Below are 4,959 nucleotides of genomic sequence, written 5' to 3' on the forward strand. Positions count from 1 at the left end.
CCCCAGACTTTCTTACCTCGGACGTTCAAGTGAAGCTGACCTGCGAGCCACCTTCTCCACGGATCCCTCCCCTTCGTGCTGAGGGACCAACCTGTTACCTGTGAGGGAGGAGGGAGGCAGGAGCAAGAGAGGAGGACGAGGCCCTGGGCGGTCCCATGGCGGTCAACATCAAAGTTAAGGATAAGGGAGCACGCCAACAGCTGTGGGCTGCATCACTCAGGCTCAGGGACTTCGAGCGAATGCCCTGTCTTCTCTGAACCTTTCTTTTCGTATAAAAAGGTGCTTAAGATGCCTCCTTCAGGGCCGCCTGGCTGGCTCAGTTGGACGAGCCCACGCCTCTTAATTTTGGGGTCATGAGTTTTGAGCCCCATGTTGGGTGTGGAGCTTACTTAAAAAATAAATAGGGGCACTTGGGTGGCTCAGTGGGTTAGAGCCTCCGTCTTCAGCTCAGGTCATGATCTCAGGGTCCTGGAATCGAGTCCCTCATCAGGTTCTCTGCTCGGCGGGGAGCTGGCTTCCCCTCCCTCTCTCTGGCTGCCTCTCTGCCTACTTGTGACCTCTGTCTGTCAAATAAATAAAATCTTAAAAAAAAAAGAATGAATGAATGAATGAATAAATAAATAAAACGAGTTACCTCATCAGACAGATGGTCCGGAATCTTCCCAACTCACAACTGCCTCTCCTGATTCCTTGGAACTTGGCCCATTATTTCCTGAGAACTCTCCTCCCTCTGCCTCCGGGCCTCTCCCTTTAAAGGGTGGGGCCCAGGACAGGGCGTATTGTTCTCCCAAACCCAGGCTCAAGGGCACTGGCGGAATGTGGGTTTTATTGTTGCTAAATAAGGCAGGTCCTGTGGCCCGTGGCAATTTTACAGAGGGCGGGGGTACACTGGGAGAGGTCACCTCCTGCCCCGTGGGATAGCCAGTGGGGACAGAGATAAGAGGAATCTGAGTCTTCGAGGTTCTGAGCTCCTTCTATGGAATCCTACTGCTTACCTCGGAAAAGGATGTTCTGGGTGGCTGACCACGTGGTGTAAATGTGGTTCCTATAGCTCAAAAAATGCCAAACTTCCTCACCTGTGATTGGGGGCCATACCCTCTCCTTAGGTGACCTCCTTTGGCTCTAAGACTTTACAAACCATCTACACAGCATCCATATGACTCCCCATTTCTGTCTGCAGCTCCACACTTTCCCTGAGATACGTTCTGGAACATTCATCCGCCTACCTAGTTGACACTTCCAGACAGGTTCGGAGGACGTGGGTGGGACTACACAACGACCAAGCGCCTCCACTCAGCCCTGGTCCCATTGTCCCTGGCATCTGTTGTCCCCATCCCTGCCGGACCGTTTCCGAAGGACCTTGCCACCCACACAGGTTGCTTAATGGTGTCCTTGATCATGATAAGTCCGAGATATATACATACAAATTGGGGGGTGAGGGGGGACACATAGCTTCTACCTGAATTCTTCCTGGTCTGGGCAGTAGGGGCTCAGGTAAGAACAAGGAGTGGTTCCCACCCTCTTGGAGCTCAAGTTCCAGTTGGGGAGACTGTCACAGAACAAAGAAACAAAAGGTACATTACATCCTTTGCTCATGTCTGACGCCAGGAGGGAATAGCCGGGGTGCTGTGGATTTCAAGTGTGTGACGCGTCTCTGCAGAAGTACTGAGGGACGGCAGTGGTCTCCACTCTCGTCCCAGAGCCTCTGGAAAATGGCAGGTTTGGGATCCCCAAAGACCACCTCCCTCATGCTAGAAAACGCCTCCAAATCCAAGATCAGACATAACAAGTAACGTTTATTTATGTATGTATTTATTTATGTATTATAAGTTTTTTTTTTAAAGATTTTATTTATTTGACAGACAGAGATCACAAGCAGGCAGAGAGGCAGGCAGAAAGAGAGAGGGAGCAGGGTAGAAGCAGGCTCCCCGCTGAGCAGAGAGCCCGATGCGGGACTTGATCCCAGGACCCTGGGATCATGACCTGAACCGAAGGCAGCGGCTTAACCCACTGAGCCACCCAGGCGCCCCTATGTATTATAAGTTTTTTTTAATAATGGTCTTGAGTTCAGCTCACTTTTTTTTTTTTTAAGATTTATTTATTTATTTATTTGACACAGAGAGAGAGAGAGAGATCACAAGTACGCAGAGAAGCAGGCGGGGGTGGGGGAGCAGGCTCCCCGCTGAGCAGAGAGCCCAATGCAGGCCCCTGCTATAAGTTTTAAGTAGGGCTCCATGCCCAGGCTGAAGCCCAGTGTGGGGCCCTGGACTTGATTCTCAGATCAAGGCCTCAGTCCATACCAAATGTCCAAGGCTGAACTCTCTGAGCCCCCCAGGGGGCCCACAGATAACTTGTAAAACACAAAGCTAAGTGATTCTCTGATTCATTTATTTTTAGTTCTAATATTACAGACATAACAAAACTTAACATTTTAACCATTTTTAAGAATACTGTTTAGGGGAGCGCCTGGGTGGCTCAGTGGGTTAAAGCCTCTGCCTTCAGCTCAGGTCATGATCTCAGGGTCCTGGGATCGGTACCACATCAGGCTCTCTGCTCAGCAGGGAGCCTGCTCCCTCCTCTCTCTCTCTGACTCTCTGCCTACTTGATCTCTGTCAAAAAAAAGAATACTGTTTAAGGGCATTAATACAGGCACACTTATACAACCATTCCCCACCATCTCTCCCTAGAACTTTCTCATCTACTGAAACAGAAACTCTGTCCCTGGTAACCCCCTCTTCCACTTTTTTGTCTCTATGAATCTGACAACGATAAGTAACTCATGGAATGATACAGTGAAATAACAGAGTAGTTGTCTCTTGTGACTGGCTTGGTTCCCTCAGCATCATGTCCTCAGGGTTCGTCCGTGTTGCAGCAGGTATCAGAATGTCTTTCCTTTTTAAAGCTGAATAAGGGCGCCTGGGTGGCTCAGTGGTTTAAGCCGCTGCCTTCAGCTCAGGTCATGATCTCAGGGTCCTGGGATCGAGTCCCGCGTCGGGCTCTCTGCTTGGCAGGGAGCCTGCTTCCTCCTCTCTCTCTCTCTCTGCCTGCCTCTCTCCCTACTTGTGATCTCTATCTGTCAAATAAATAAATAAAAAAAAAAAAAAAAAAAAAAAATCTTTAAAGCTGAATAATACTTCATTGTACATATAAACCACATTCTGTGTGTCCATTCATGCCCCGATGGTCACTTGGCTGGCCCCCCGCTTTGGCTATTGTGAGTAAGGCTGTTATGAACATGAGTGTGCAAATATCTGTTCACAATACTGCTTTCAATTCATTTGGGTGTGCACAGAAGAGAAATTGCTGGGTCACATGGTCATTCTATGTTTCATTCTTTGGGGATGTGTGGTTTTCAGTAAACACATGGGAAATCTCCATGGGTCAACGGACAGAGAGCTGTGGCTACCCTCTAGCTATTTGCTGAACTTTATAAATCTGGTGTTTGGGGTCAGGGGTTGAGGGAATAGGGGTGCAGGTGGGGCCCTCTGGGGGCCACAGCAAGGAGGAGGGGGAAAAGCTCCTCTGAAAACGTGTGCTCATGGACCTGCCTCTCTGCGAGTCTGGGGTTTGAACGGATACCACCTTGTGATCCAGAAAGAACGAAATGGGAAAAGTTATGCTTGCCTTTGCTTTTCCCCAAAGCAGGGACTGTGACAGGGCTTGGGTGCAGCTGGTTTGTTCGGGAGGTGGTCCCGGGCATGGCAGTGAGGTGAGGGAAGGGAGGAGAGAGGTCTGGGGGTGCTGATGAGCTGTTACCACTGTGGGGATATGGGATCCCAGCGAGGCTGTGTGGGACACAGTTCAGAACGCCCCCCTGAGGGGCATGGAAGCTGAGTATCTGTCCACCAACTCCTTTTTTAAAGAAATTTTAATTTAATTTAAATTTGTTTTTATTTTTTATTTTTAAAATTTTAATGTTTTAAAATAGTAAAATAAAAAAATATATATATTTATTTATTTATATGTCCACCAATTCCTATTCCTGCTGCGGGACTAACTCCCGGATCCCTTGGGCTGCCGGCGTTCCCATAGCTGGGGATCATCCTCATGGATGATTCTGGAAGCCACAGGAGCTCACCAAGGAAGTGTCTGCCATGAGTTTTGGGGTTGGGTGAGGGGATGCAGGTGGGTCCCCAACCATGTTTAATCCATTAACTTCATAGCCCTGGGTGGCCGTGGCAGGGGCTTCTAATGGATGTCCCACACCCTCCACCACGGTTTTACAGGATTCCCATCCTCTGGTACCCAGGCGAATGTGAGCTCAGAGCCACCATCTCAACGCACAACCTGCCCCTGGCAATATTTCCAGATTCTTCTGTCCCAGGACACTCCCTCATGCCTCCTGCCTTTGTCCAGGCTCCGCCCTACCCCTGGACTCTCCCCTTTCCAAATGCCACCTGCCCTGGGGAGCCCGCTGCTCTTTCGCCTGGGGGCCCAGGGAAGCAAGTCTCCCTGTGTGCCTCTCCGGCCCTCCGCCGGGTGTCAGAAGAGAAGCATTTGTTTTCACATTTGTCGTTTCTGCTTTAGTTTTCACTGCACACCTTGTGCCCCGGGAATTATGTGGGGAATGAAGGGACAACAGTTGTCTGGTCCCTTCTCCAGGAGAGCCTTACTACGGCCGAGCTGGTCCACTTAGTTTCAATAACCCTGCATCCTTGAAAACACTAACATTTAATTCTTTCAAACGATCTGTGAATTTTACCTGATTCCAGATCTCCTTTCCAAGTGTGCATATCGGTGTTTCTGTTTTTGTCTTCAATGGTGCTGAGTGGGGTTTCCAGCGCACCTGGGGGCACAGGGCTCTGGAGACCCATCCCTGGGACACTGGCTCGTCCTGGCAGCTGGTGGGAACTCGCTGTTCCGTGACAGTGTGGCGATGCTTCCTTCCTTGGCTCTGCCCCCCTCCCAGAGCTTTCCCTTGGGGGAGCACAGGGGCTCAGCGGACGCTCTGGGACTGGC

The sequence above is a fragment of the Meles meles genome, chromosome 1 (assembly GCF_922984935.1).
Source record: "Meles meles chromosome 1, mMelMel3.1 paternal haplotype, whole genome shotgun sequence".
NCBI classification, from domain to species: Eukaryota; Metazoa; Chordata; class Mammalia; order Carnivora; family Mustelidae; genus Meles; species Meles meles.